At 43.9% G+C, this 15,133-nt stretch overlaps 1 protein-coding gene across 2 annotated transcripts in view; it reads right to left on the bottom strand.

Annotated features, from left to right (window-relative positions):
* lrfn1 (leucine rich repeat and fibronectin type III domain containing 1) overlaps positions 1-15,133 on the bottom strand; it is a 117,805-nt gene that overhangs the window by 79,888 nt on the left and 22,784 nt on the right. Inside the window, exon 4 of one of the 2 annotated variants that reach the window (XM_088381239.1) lies at positions 11,921-12,009. The gene's annotated coding sequence lies outside the window, so the exon portion shown is untranslated. Of the gene's footprint in view, positions 1-331; positions 1,007-11,920; positions 12,010-15,133 lie in introns of those variants that run through there. The other variant, XM_088381240.1, reaches the window with a different exon arrangement.

Raw genomic sequence — 15,133 nt, 5'->3', positions numbered from 1 at the left:
TCAGCTCAGTTAGGGAACAGTGCCCGTCTGTGTGCGGTGCTGATGCAGGAACGCCCGGCGAGCGTGACATTCCCTGGGAAAGCAAAGTGCCTGTTTTAGCCGATTAAGCCCTCCATGGGATGCAGACCTTGGAGTGTCGGGGGGCCCAGCGGACCTTGGCTAACAGAGCGTAAGCAACACTATCAATAGACGCCTTGATGCCTTGTGATGGCTTCATTGCTCAAGCCGTCGGGCAGCAAAGACAAACACGCATCACAGGTGCTGCTCCTGAAAATGTTGCTATGCGTCACGTGCGTCCCTCCTCGACCCACCCGTGTTTGCTCCCACTTACCAAAAGTGACACTAATGAAGGGGTGCACATGATTCCCTCCCGCGCTGCCTCCACTTCGAGGGGGGGCCGATTTGAGTCCGGTGAACGGGAGTTAATGTATTCCAAATTGACGCGTGGCGGTAGAGTAATGGAAGCTGATGAAACGATCCAAAAAGAGATGTGAGATGAATGTCTGAGGGAAAAAAAAGCATTCAAATCCAACCTCTGGAAGATTAGCGCCGCTCAAAAAAAAAAAAAAAAAAAGCTCCCCAGAGTCCTTTCGAGGTGGCTTTGCGTCCGAGGTGCGTTCAAGGACCAATGCGCATGACGCTTCCTCCCCACGCACGTTGGATTTTATCTCCTGATAGATCCCACGTAAGGATTGCAGCGGAGGGGAAAAAAAAGAGAAAAGAAGCTATCCGGGAAAAAAATTGAAACACGCAAAAGATGCAGCGGCCAGGGCGCAGTCAGTCTAACTTCTCCTTTGCGCAACCATGATGGAATCTCCGCCCAAGGTTTTGGTGGCACTGTTTTTTTTCCCGTCCTCAGCACTCTCTCTCGCTCACTCTCTCGTGGTTGCGATCACGCGGCCGTGCGCGCAGCGAGTTTTTGCACAAAAATCACCCAGCCGGCGTGCTCCGTGCAGCGGGAGGGATCAGGAAGGGGGGGGTGGTGAAAAGGAGGAGGAGGAGGCGGAGGAGGATGATAATGGCCGGGTAGTTTACAGAATCCCAGGCGAATCTTTCGGCGCGCGCACACACAAAAAAAAAATGCGCTCTGTGTGTGTACACCTGCGAGAATGAGAAGCTGCTGTCACGCCATCATGTCTGGAGGGGGAGGAAGAAGAGGAAGAGGAGGGAGATGAAGAGGCGGAGGGTGGGAGGAAAGTGGCCGCTGGACACAGTTGCTGGTGCCTTTGTGCACAGTGCATCAGTTTAAAGTGATGTCGGCCAAATTCACTTTTCGGTTCGTCAACATCCGCTGAGCGTCGACATTGATTCTCGAGCTTCTTACACCGAGTAACTGGACCGGCGTAACGACTGACATGAGGGGACAGCGACGTAGTGGGCCTAAGTGTTCGTCAAAAAAAGTTATGGCAGTGTTGAAAAATTGAACTGTTTCTTTAGGTCTTGCACTTTAACATTGAATATAACCGAATTGTACTGTACGTTTAACCCGAAAAAAAAATAGTTCCAGTTTTATTATTATTTCTAAAAAGGTTTATACAGGCTGAGTGCATAGCTTAAAACTTAATTTGGGGGATTATTGGGCAATAAGATCATTTATGGCTTAGTCATAACTTCAAGCTTTAGGTTAAACGTCCTAAATTGGACCTAATGACAAATTTGTTTTGCATCAAATTAGTGACATTTGAGTAATATTGTTAACAATCCTCCATTTACATTGAAAATTTTTCAAAGCCAGGTGGCTCAAATGTCTTTTGATTGAACGCATGATGTCGGTGATAAGACCAGGCAACAAATCCATTTTCCTCAATGAAATGAATGGAAATTCGATTAATCTGTTCCAACACCAACAAATTTCTGTATGCAATTAAATAAATTGCACTTAATCGTACTATATTATACGAAAATGTGTCGCGATAACGTCATTAAAGTGAATATAAAGAATTCACCTGTTTTTGGAACATTTTTGCTAGAATGTAATGACTGCTCCTTAAGGTGTGGACCCCTTTCACCAGCAGGGGGCAATACAATACAGTACAATTAGTTGTTTTTTTTGCAGACCATAAAGAATATATGCATGCGTTAGTTATTATTACATATTTTCTAGGTGTTGCTGCACCTATTAAGTTGAAATATCAGTTGTGTCGAGAGTTCTAATTACCGTAATACCAACGTGAGAGTGTTGGATATCTGCCAAACTACGAATTGAGTTAAGAGACATTATCCGCTTATTTTCAGACATTCGAAAGTCGAGCCACTGTAGCTTGTCTGGGGTGAAGGGAGGGGCGGAGGGGGGATTGAGGTGTTCCTGACGCCCACTGGGATCTTGAAGGTTGGGCTAAGAGGGCTGACATAGGGCTTGGGAGCGAGCGAGGGAGGGAGCTCAAGAGGATTGTTGCTTGTAATAGCTTCCCATATTATTCCATCTTGAAAAAGGCCACCATGATAAAGATGACCACCCACATCTTTTCATGCATCACCTCGTGCGTCACTTGGCTTCGGGGGCCAAGTGCTCAAACTCCTCTTGGCCCTGATCAATGGAAAGCTGATATTCAATGTGCTGAGAAATAGACACAAATGCCCACCCACTAGAAGGGAAAGAAGGAAAAAAAAAAGAATCAAAAAAAAAAAAAAAGCGTGCTTAATCCTTTCTCAGATTTGCAAAACCGAAAAACAAACCCAAAAAAAAAAATGTGACAGCTGTTGTCTGGGTGCTGCTTGAAATGAGGGCGATGATTTTTAAAAGACAATCCTCATTTATTTAATGGACCACTTCAAATAGTGGACTTTCGGTACACCTGCACACTATCGGAAAAAAAAAAAACGCAAATAGCGCAATTATTTTTACGAAGATGCTACGTGATATTAACCAGATTTTTTTTTTTTTATTCCTATTAACAAATTTAACAACTTTGATTTTTACTATAATAAATAAATACTAATACTGTGGGTGAGTCAAGACAGGGTAGCAAAACGCTAACTAGCATGTTGCTAGCTCCCGCGGTCCAAATGGCAGCAACCATCACAAGGTTTGCTCCCGGTATGGCCCATTGAGCTATTTGTGACAATTAAGCATCGGGGTTGCTAATTGGGGAACCAGAGGAAGCCCACGGACCACACCTTGAGAACCACAATTGGAGATAAATCACAGGTAAACACGAACGCGTGCGGCTCCAACTTAATTATGGCGAGTCTGCTCCGCGTCCAATTAATCGGACGGTGGGGGAAAAAAAAAAACGGTGACGCAGGTGTGACTGCAATGAAATTACGATGCACAACAGGTCCCAAATGTAAACCTGCAATAAAGCGGGAACGCCGGCAAATAAAAGCACGGCAAAATGACGGCGTCGGCGCTCGTTAGGACGCTCCGCAGGTGCGCTTTACATGCTTAAACGGGTCAAATGTAGGCACAGTAAACTTTTATAGGAAATATATTTTATCCTCGGGCCTTGTTGTATTTTTTCGGTAAATTTCACGCCGGCCGGCACGATCTCGGCTTTCCTGCGGCGTGACAGGTGTCAGTGTTATCTGATGTGCGAGGCAGTTGTAATTAAAGGGCAGAATTTAATGGGCCGAGCGCCTCCGGGGTGTTTCTAATGAATCGCTCGGATGTGAAAACAGCTCATTTTCCAAGAGGAGGCTGCAAACAACAAATGCTGCTCACGTTACCGCGCTCATCAGATAAATTCTCATCCCGCTGTATTTGATTATTAGAGCACTCCGACTTGCGTTCTAAATTGAAAGAAATGATTTTGGGTGTGAACCCAGGCCTCTCTGCGAATAAACGCCATACTCCTAATAGACACCTTTTATCTACTGGCAGTAATTGAATATCAGGATAATTTGGTCGGAAGCATCCTGATGGAGTGCATCAGGATTTCCCGTGATCCCGCAGTGTTTCGCACGTGACAAGCGCGCGCCACGTGCAATGAATACTGATAGCGGCGGAAGTCCAGGCACCAAGAAAGCTATTTATATCAGCGAGCACTCTGGCGGTAATGCACTGTAAAAAGTGATTGATGGCGGCCGTATTGGGTGATTGTGCGTCTTCACTGGTTGCGGCTCCCTGAAGTGATGAAATGACGATGAACACAGAAAGAAAACCGGTGTGAGTTTCATAAGCACCGGCTCACACATTCTCATGATGTGATCTCACTCCATTTTTGCTTCGGGTCGATCCCGACGCAAGAAAACGTTTATCCTGCCATTTCTTCTGACATCCCCTTCACCTTCGTCTGGACGCAAATATTTCCAAATTTGATTCGCCCAGATCGGTCCACTCAAGCCCATCGAGGGGGTGTGTTTAATGACCCGCTAAGAAACACGGGCGTACACGGGCGCGTGTCTATCCACCTCTTAATGCTTTTTTTTTTTTAACACACAGTTGCCCCTGTCACACTTAACAAATTACACAAATCAATTTCCATTAAGAAGAGCGAAATTCCTCAATTTCTCCTGACCGGGCCGAGCAGAGCCCGGCGGAGCAATAATCCGACGTTCCATCAGTTCGGCGTGTCAGTGAACGGTCTCGGGTGGATTCCGGGGAAGAATTAGTGCGCCGATTACTAGAATGTTCGCCTCGTGGCAGGGATCAACGCTCTGACTTTAAGTCTTGCCCGCCAGTTGCACAACCCTACAAGGTCTGGGTTTTTTTTTTCAATAAAATGTTTTTCACGAACTATCGTTTCAGTTAGATTTCGATTTTATTTGTTGTTAACGCAATCTTGTTTTTTTTCCACTGACAGTTTAAAGCCTTCGATTAACCTAACATGATTTAAATTGTGAAACAATCGCGAAAATAACTTTACAGACTTTATACCAGTAAATTTCCCATCAAATTTTTGGCCGAATCAAATCTCATTATCAACAAAGTAAGACATATCGTCTTGTTTCTGACCCTCAAACTTTGTCACAGCCGAGAAAAATCCCCTCGAGGCATTACCGGTTAGGTTTACCGGAGGTGGGCAAGTTAATGGGGGGGGGGGGGGGGGGGGGGCGCTCTGGCCCTTATAATAAGAAGAAGAAAAATGCTGTTTTAGGCCCAGCATCATAATTAGAAGACAACCTGAGGATTACGCTCTTATGCCTTCATGCTGTTGGATGCAACCGATATAGCGTAGGCTGTAATTGGCATGTCAGCATTGCTCTCCCAACACAAGTAAAACCAAATAAAAGACGCGCAACATTACCGAGGATACCTTGTTTGTATTCGCACAATGCCTTACTATGGGCGGCTGAGCAATTTCACAGGAAGCTAAAGAAATGACTCCCTGTCTCTTGACGGCTTAAATGTAGTATGTACGGGCAGCAAGTGGCGTGCGTAAGTCGCTCCCCGTGCTGTCGGTGACGCAACGGACTGTATTATTCAAAGCACATTGTTGCTATGTGGGAGAAAAAAGGAATATAACGTTTTCTTTTCGCCGTTTCCGCACGCAGACTCAAATCTCAAAACATCTTTTCCCATTGAAATGGATGGGAATGTTACTAATCCGTTCCAGCATTCTACTAAAAACAATAGTAATGTGTATGAGGAATAACAGCGCTTCACAATATTGTACTTTCAATTTCAAATTTCACTTTACGGGGGGTGGGGGCTGTATCAAATATGCTGTTCCGCCAGTTGGGGGCAGCATAACGTAGACGGACAGACAGTTTAAGGAAGTGTTATGAATCCCGCTTGAATTCGAAGCAGTCCTTGCCTATTTGCAGCAGCCAATCATATTGCAACAGCACTTATCCTGCCTCGAACAGAACTCCTAACTCATCAGTGCGGCACTAATATTAGCCGTAACGGACAAAAAAACCCAAAAAGTACTATATTGTCCGTCTACATGCTTAAAGGGTTCAATTTAAACCACAAACATGCTGGATGACCTGGATAAAATAAGATAGAGTATAATCTGTTTCATAGCAATTGCCTTTTACTTTACTCGTATAAATTAAAAGTAGCCTGCGTGGATGTCAGTGAAAGTTGGCCTTTAAAAAAAAAAAATCACAAAAGGCTGACTGACAGTAGATGTGTCATTTCATTGTCACTGCCTAAGATGACGATCTCAGGTCGTTCTGTACCATTTGTAATGAAATTTAAATGGCCTCTTGTCATACTAAAAAGACATTTTCCTCCGCAATAAAAGGTGCACGCAGAACATCTAGGCCGCTTTTAAGTGGATTCGGACAATATGTTCAGCAAGCCGCCGCCGCGGTGACTCATTGCGGAAATGTGGCTGTGACATCATCGATCATGCGCGTCGTTTATGGCGTAATGAATGCTACGAAATGGACATTTTGGTTTCGTTTCCTGACAAGAGGAAATCGATGGCGTACAGGAGACCGACCGGCCGCTGACAACAAATGAGTGTGCGCGTCCAACGAGGGCTTTTGTAATTTTTACTTTCAAGAGGACGTCAGGTGCTCTCTGAGAGATTTCATTTCCTCTCCTCTTTTTTTCAAAAGTCACTAACATTGAGGGGGTGCACATGTGTGATAAAGATATTGTATTTTTACGGTGACCTTTTTCAATCATGGCAAAGAGGCAGCATCAATCCATTTGGAATTTCTATTTTTCTCTTTTATTATGAATAGCTCAAAACTCAAGACGCGTTTCTCGCGTGCCGCCGATGCCAGGCAGCAGTCGATGGTGCATCCGATTACAGCAAAAGTGGGTCTCCGAGTCCTATTTTGAATCATGTGACGTCACCGGTAAATGTCTAACTAGGTGTCAGCCTGCTGCGAGAGTACAAGAAAGAGGGCAACAACACTTTCCCAAGGCCTGCTATTTTGCTTCTGCAATATTATCCATTTGGTCAATTTCTGCCTGGCGTCCTACAAAATCAATCTAGATTCTGTCAGTTTCTCTTGGCAGTATGAAATGTTGTCGTCTCATCACAATATAATAATTCATTGCATTTATAAAGCGCCTTTCAAGGATGCCGGAAATAAAATGAAATGTAAAAAAATAAATGCATGGATGGAATTAAAAGTGACAGAACTGACAGAAAGTCGGCCATTTTAAATATGTCGAGGTCACAGAATTTGCCATTTTAGTTTGACCATTTTTCCATGTACTTGAAAAAAAAAAAACCTGAGTTGTTTTTGGAGATTTTGTCTGACTGCTCCTAAATCTGAACCACATTTCCGGGACAGATGGTGGCTTGTGTTTGCTAATCTTTTTTTTTTTTTTTACTGCAACTCCATTTTAAACAAAACAGCTTAACAAATAAAAACGACGTTTTCTTCTCGGGCAGCAAAGTTTGATGACTTGCCGTAAAACACAAAACTCTAATAAGACATCTCCTCGCGGTCTGTGCTCCTCCAAATGTCTCGTATGATGAATGCACGTCTTGTGTGTGTCCCGTATGAACTTAGCGGTGCCAGGACCCATTCATCACTCGTGTACGTAATTACATACGGAGAGTCCTGCTGGTTTGGGTGATCCTGGATTGTATTAGGATCCTCGTTTGTGGCTTTGAATTATCTCTAGAATAATTCTTGAACCAAACGAGTATGGCTTCTGGCCATTTTATGCTAGCTAGCGTTTTATGCTAGCTAGTAAGGCTTCTGGCCGTTTTATGCTGGCTAGCGTTTTACACTAGCTAGCTAGCTTCCTCGCGGGCCTTTTAAAACAAACCCTGAGCCAAATTTCTAACGAGTAGATTCTGCAGAAGCCATGCATATGTCCCAAATTGGTGGTGCAGAGGCCCACTTATGGCTATTTGCAGATTTAATTGGCTGTGTTAACTACCACCAACTAATGGCCTGCAGTTGAATATGTTACCTTAAATGGCTTTTTCAGTCAATTCAGATTTTACGACGGCAACTAAAGATGTTTTCTATTTCCTTCATGTTCAATGGCCCCGATATGACCCTTGGAGATTCCGCTGTACCTGTAATCTGTGCTTTAGTCTTCCTAAATGCATTTCCCAAAGAAAACAAATCATGGGAATGAATCAATCAATGCTTGCCGCCACGGAATTGCACAGCACGAGATGCAAGGTAAATATTGTATGTACTAATTTGGTCCCAAATGGATCGCGAGGATCAACGTCTTTGCGGTAAGTGGCCAGAAAAATGAGCGCTGACATCAGGGGAGGGGAAAATAAAAGGAAAAAAAAAAAAACATCTCAGCAGCCGATTTTTCAAGGTGCCATGGCAACAGAACATTCAAAAGAATTTTGATGAGAACAGCAGGGAAGAGCGGGCTGATTACAAGCAAGACAATTTGTTATTGCAATTGGAAGAGTGCTCGCAGACGCATCATCAGCTATTCTTTCCGGCTGTCACTTGTGCAAATATGCCCGACGTGTGGACGGAGGCCACGAGATAAAAAAAACAAAAATGCAATGGTAAAGCGTACGGAGAGAATCGTGTGGCTCGAAGCACATTTCGCCGGCAGCTTGTTGTCCCGGCGATGCCGAGTAGACAGCTCTCAAATTGACAGCATTTTGACAATCATTGGGCGTCGACTTGTTTTTTCCCCCTCCACTCCCTTTCCCTGGGTGTCACTTTCAGAAATCACACAAGAGAAAGTGGCAATCATCATGCGCCGCCGCCACTGTCTCTCACTGTCTCGGGCGGCCACTCGCACTTGGCAATCTCACTCTCCAGTGCTTGGCAAACACCCCGCGACGGAAACGTTCAAAGTACAGTGACACACACACACGCGTACTTGTGCTTCCACATTTTTTTTCTTCGCATTGAATGTCGTGTCCTAAAGGGGACGGATTATGGGAAATGTCTCTATTAATTGCTTGTATGGAATTACAGTGCTTAGAGTGTCTGGCCACCATGCGAAACGTGAAATTGCACAACCAAGTGAATTTTTTTTGGGTTACCCATGCCAGAATATTTGTCATTTAAATTTGGGTCTAATTGTGTCAATTTCTCTCCGCTCATCAGTACGGCACTGATAGTTGTTCTTCTAAAATATTTGCTTGTTTGAAATAAGATCCTCTCTGTTCTTTTCCTTAGCCAGTTAACTTCCAGTAAAATGGCGATAAACAGTATGTTGCCTCTTTTTTAAAATATATTTTTTGTCTATTTATATAATAAAAGTGACTTGATCTGAGTTCACGTCACCATTCAAGGCTTTCTGTCTCAAGTTGCCCTCACAAGTTAAAGCAAATAAATCAATTCATAAATACAACTCGGTCAAAAAGTCACTTCTCACTTGTCTCTCAAATCCTAATTATTTTTAATCCGTGCGGTATTTGAACCGAAGCATGCGACAGAAACACCTGGGAGCGGTTTTCATTTGCGGGAAAACATCGTGAAAAGTTCTACAGCCGCTTTCCAACGGAGAATCGGCAACATAATGATAACTGATTTTAATTTCACTTAAGATGGGCCCTGTTGATAAAGCATCCAAATCATTACTTCTAATCCCCGTGAAAGCAAAAAGGATTACATCGGATTTGGCCCCGCGCCGCTATGTCCGTGGAGGCTTTTTATCTCCCTCCGAGTCTCTGATACAATTGTTCCATATCGAAGCAGAAACCCCGTTCCTTTTTCCACTCCTATCCGGCACAAAAAGGTCAAATGAGTCATCAAACTTTGCGGCTGGATTATCATTGTAATACTACCAACTTCATTTTAAGTTACTTCTCAAAGCGTCGTAGCTTTTATAGCCTATCGGAGTCAAAATAGCAGCGCTAGCTTAAGCCGGAATCGGAACACGTGCCATTTCCTGACATCTCATGAATATGCATCTCTTAATAGCATTTGACTCCTCCGTTAGAAACCATCATCACAATCTAACTGCTCCTAATGAGAGTTTTCCCACCTCTTGCCTGTTTTAATCACAAAAGGGCAAAAATAGCAGCGTAGCAAGACGAGCTAGCGACAGCTTCTCGGAAGTACGCGCAGTCGGCGCATTCGCACATGAGAAGTGGGAATCCCAAAGCAAATTTCGGGAAATTGTAATCTTTTATTTCCAGCAGTCTATTCTCTTTATATCAGGTCAATCCGATTTCAGCTTCTATGTCGATCCATTTATCGGCCACCTGCCGATTGAGTGGTACTGTAACTTTACATCTATAACCACTGGGGATGTTTTAACCAATCAGATTTCAGAGGGGCCCTCATGGCTATAAAGCTCTTTTGTTATATTTGTGACACAATCGGACCAAAAGATTGATTCTGCCCGGCTCAAGGTGTACACAGCGGCATACTTTAGTGCCGTTATTATGCTTTTTTTTGTGTAGTATTGACGGTTTCTATAATTGCTCCGTGGTATCAGCGGTATTAAGAGTCGGATTAAGTCGGGCAAATCCCTCCTGAAGGCCCAGGTAGCCAACGCGCAATCCGCCGCTACAGTAGATGCATTAATTCAAGTTGTAATCTTATCAAAACGACAAGCGGAAATCCCAAAGCAGCCTGGCAGGTGAGCGCAATTGGAAGCTCGTCATTGGCTGGCCTGATGCCATGAAGTTGAATTTCAGGAATAGATGAGATGATAAGTGCAACTGCGGCGGTGGGTGAAGGTCCGACGAGGGCCCGGAGTGGCCCCCGCCCCGAGAGCGCTAAGTCTGCGCGTTATCAGTTCGGCGGGCTTAAAATCGGTCGCCGGCTAAAAGGTTTACGCGGCTAGCTTTGCTGCTTGGGGTCAAATCGTCGAATCGCAGAGGAAAGCTCCGGAAGCCAGTGGAAACAGCTTCACTGGAGAGCTTCACTGATGAACACAAAATTCCGTCTATGACAGATGGCGGAAGCTCCAAATTTGATCACCGTGGAGGCTCCGCCTTGGCAAAGGTACGCCGGTCGCCGCGTCAGCTAGCATCCAACGGGGGAAAACGTCGTGTAATGTCATCACCGCTAGTTTGACTTCACAGCCTGGCCGCTGTTTTGTTTGTGCAAAGCGAAACCGAGTGAAAGCTCGGCAGCAGCTGTTCTTGCACCGCTCGTAATTGCAAAGTTGAATGCTACGCCTCTGGAGTAAAGAAAAAAAAAAAAGAACTGGGATGACTGTGTGCTTTCTTGCTTGATCCATAAATCCCCCCCAGTTTGACAATAGCGCCGCGGGTTAAACAGCTGTCATCGCTTGCGCACCCCAATTTGAAAAACGGCGCCTCGGAACATCAACGCCAACGCCTAAAAGCAGTTCTGGCCCGTCGCCTGTTTTACTTTTCTACCCCTGACATGTGATGGAGCCCCTTTTTACTTTGATACCTCATTAATTTCCCCTGGGGATGGTCGATCAATATTCAATAGCCGGTTCATTGGCCCGGCCGCGTGAGAGGTGCAAAAAAAAAAATCAAAAGGCTCTGTTAGAAGAGATCAAGATGACGTTTGGGGGGAAGAAAAAAAAAAAAAAATCTTCATCAAACTGCGTTGGTTTAACATGAATTCATTTGGGGACCGTTGGACGCTTTATTAGGTACATTTCACCACCACGTGACATTTAGTACAAGAGCTTCAGCCAGTACACTGCCTTTTAAAAATCTAACTAGACTGGCAATCAGGGGATCGCACGCACCTCTGCCAAGTCGGAGTGTTTTGAAATCAGCACCAATTAGCACACCGACAGACATATGCCAGCATTTTGCATGGGGAATGCAAAGGCGGGGGGGGGGGGGGGGGAATTCAACTTTCCAAAATAGTTCATGTTGGACATTTTTTTAAATGCATTATTTCACTTTTTTTATACAGAATGTATCAGTAATAATAAAATGCTAAAGTTAAAAACTACTGATGGTTGAATATTATGTATATTATAACAATATTTCAAAATATATATATATAATAATATATAATATAGATAATATTTTTTTAAAAATCTAAAGAGATCAATAGTAACAACTCTTGTTAATTTTGTAGACAAGTAAAAGGTGACAAATCGGAGAGAGGGAAGACTGCGCTGTTGTGGGAGCGGCTAGAGCTAAACTCAATCACAGCCAGACACAAATCAAAATAAAAAATCTGGTCTTACCTTTCGAACGTTGCTAGTTCCGCGTCGCTTTGGCATTTTCGCAGCTGCAGCGCATCCCTTAGCTTAGCTTGCGATAATTTTACATCTACCTGTTGACAAAAGGAAGCTGGACATTATTGTCTACTCTCCGCCATTGTTTCAGCAAAGCGCTTTGAACAACATCAACACTGACAGTGGCCATGTTTTCTGAAATTAAAAAGGTAAGGGGTAGGAAAAAAAAAACCTGCCTACTTTTATGAAACAAAAAAAAAAAAGGTGATGAATAGCGCCGAGGATGTTCCCCCGGCGAGTTTGACTTTATTGTTCGAATCAGAGAAGACGACGAGCGTGACGAGGAAGATCAACCGCCGTTTAATCCTGCTTTGGTGCGACTGCACGGGAGTTCTTTGGAGCAATTAAACGGGCTAATGATAGTTGAGTCGGTGTGAAATCTCCTTGAAATAGCGTGACGGCGTGGTTACGGCTCCGCAGTGGCCGAAAACACACACACACACACACACCTACTTGTTTATAGCGGTTTGGGTTTTTGTGGGTGACCTTCCAGAGGCGACGGCCAATTTTTTTGCTGTCATACGGCAAAGCGTTGGCGCTTTACAGGTTTGTCGGCCATGTTTTTTGTTGACGGGCAGTCAAAGTTTGTGTACTTGCTGTTGCGTGTCTGTGGTCAACAGTCAAGGCGTTGTCAAGGAGATTAAGCGTTGCAGTCAAGCGACGACATGGTTCCTTTTGACGAATGAAATAAGGTATTGATTGTTTTTTTTTTATTGTCCGTAACTACAATAGGCAGCTTTGGTGGCTAACCTACAATGAATGACTTGCTCACCGACTCAAAAATATTTACTTTCACTGAATCACTTTGGAGCACTGATTGTTTTTAACGCGACGTCTCCGATATATTCCGCCGCGACGTCAAAGCGCAGCTTTTGTTTAATGAGCGACACCTCAGAGGAGCTAAGTTAGCATCCCCGCAAACACGGAGCACTTTGATCTCGGCGTGTCGTCGGTGCGCGTACGGCATGAAAGGAGGTCTGGCGCAATCATCTCAAACAAAGTATCGTCGCTGAGAAGCCAGGCGTCGACGGTGAAACGGCTCACGTGGAGGAACGCCGCAGAAACACGAGCGCTAGTCATAAATGAAAGTTTGCTGCTGGAATCACAGAGTGGAGAGTGGAGAAGCTGTCAGATGGACCTTTTAACAATCTGCCGGTGTGTTTGTGAGATTTTTTTTTTTGACAGCTTCTGAAGTCTCGCACACACAAACCGGGCGAGTGTGACATCATGAAATTCCATTTTATTTACCTGTCAGGACTTTTCATCCCATGCTGCATTGGGGGTTCGAGCCCGCTCGGCCCCCCGATAACCAGCCGGGTGTTTAATCTCTAATCTCATTTGGCAGGTTTTTAACTGCTGATCTCCGCCGAATAGAATCAAGGAAAAAAAATGCAAGCCAAGCAGCAGCGGCACGTAGATAAATCGTATGCTAATGATGGATTTTTCATTTGAGAACAGCAGCTGGGAAAATATGAAAAGAGCTTCGCCACAACTAACTGTCGGAAGAGTCGATGAGTGACGATTATGCCGGCGTGCCCCAACACTCTAAACAAATCTTTCACGGTAATTGCAACGTTGGAGCATTTTGTCGAGTCGGAACAATACGGGAGTCGTCGAGTGCGGATACAGACGATGGTGCGGGCTCATCTGCCGACGGGCTAATTGGCTCTGACAGTCTTGTAATTGGCAGAAGCTTTCTGGCAGGCGGAGCGTTGCGCGCTGGTTCGAGAGTTTCAGACTTAGGGGTTAGATGGTTTGGAGTCACGGGGGGGAAAACAAGGAAGTGGTATTTACTTTGTTACAAAACACCCTAAGAAGATACAGAAAAAGTAAATTGATGTTGCCATGAACGACGGTATTGGGAACCTCTGTTAGCTTCGATGAAAGATTAGCATTGCTAGCTGTAGCAGAGTTTTTCGCTAGTTTTTATTTATAGAGTTATATTAGTTATTATTATATAGTTTTAGTTCGTTTAGTTCTGACTTTTTGAATTCAGTTTTATATTTAGTTTGGAGTTTAGCACGAGTTCAACATGAAGCTAACTCGCAGCATAGTGATGTCGAATTGGCGTAGCTAAGAAGCTAAAATGGATCTGAGGGCGGAATGAGCGCGGTCCCACGAGATTCCCGAGTGGAACTATTTAATTAAGCGGGCAAACAAACGAAGGAGGCCTGACAGTCGGGAATGAAAGGTGCTAAATGAACAGCCAGTGATTTTGTTTTCGTCTTCATGAGAAATAACAGAGTTGTCCTTCTGACAAAATGACCACTGATGATTGTAATTGTGTTTAACTTCAACAAATTAGCAGCCCTTAATTCAAATTTGGCGACTGCTTATTTTCCAGGTGGATAGAGACCAAGGCCTTTTTTGTGATCGGATTCGCTCCTTTTAAGTAGCAACTGGTACGTTTCTCAGAAGACCTCGTACCCTGCATTCAGCATCTGCTCTATGAAATCTCCTCCTACACGATAACAGAAAAATAGGCCTTTTTTTCCTGGTAACCTGAAAAACACTCCCTGAGGGCCAAGCCGTATTATATTGCATATCCCGGTTTCATTCATTAATAATTCAATAGTAGCACACATACATATCAAATGTCGAGGTAATTTTGAGTTTCAGAGGCTACACGAGGGTAAAATAAAGAAATCAGTGGACGCGCTAACCTGAAAGGTGCCTCGGAATAAATGCTCTGGAAATGTAGAAGCGAGGAATCAAGAAATTAAATTTGTATTCTAAAAGTTTCAAATTGTAGTTTCAGGTGCTTAAAAGTAAATCAAGAAATTAAGTTTGCATGCTAACAGCTAATGCTAACTGACGTCTTAAAAATAAGCGATGCAAAGTTTGTAAAAACAAATGCTAGTGTCAGAAGCTAACAGCTAATGCTAACTGCTATCTTAGAAGTTATGATGTTGGGAGAAAATGCTAGGTACAGAAATTAAACATGCTAACAGCTAATGCTAGTTGGAGCCCTGGCGTAGACAATATTACTTGATAGTGATTAATAGTTGGTTAGCCTATTGTGTCAATACAATTGTGGCTTAATTGTGTGGTAAATTATAACTAGTTTTTAAATGAACAAAAAAAAGTTCATTTTAATTTCTGAGGTTCGTTCGTGCCCAAAATATCTCCACGGATCTACTCCACGTTTTTGAAGGTATGCAC

The sequence above is a fragment of the Syngnathus floridae genome, chromosome 7 (assembly GCF_059516105.1).
Source record: "Syngnathus floridae isolate MCC-2025c chromosome 7, RoL_Sflo_1.0, whole genome shotgun sequence".
Classification (NCBI taxonomy): Eukaryota; Metazoa; Chordata; class Actinopteri; order Syngnathiformes; family Syngnathidae; genus Syngnathus; species Syngnathus floridae.
This window is presented reverse-complemented; position numbering and strand designations above follow the sequence as displayed.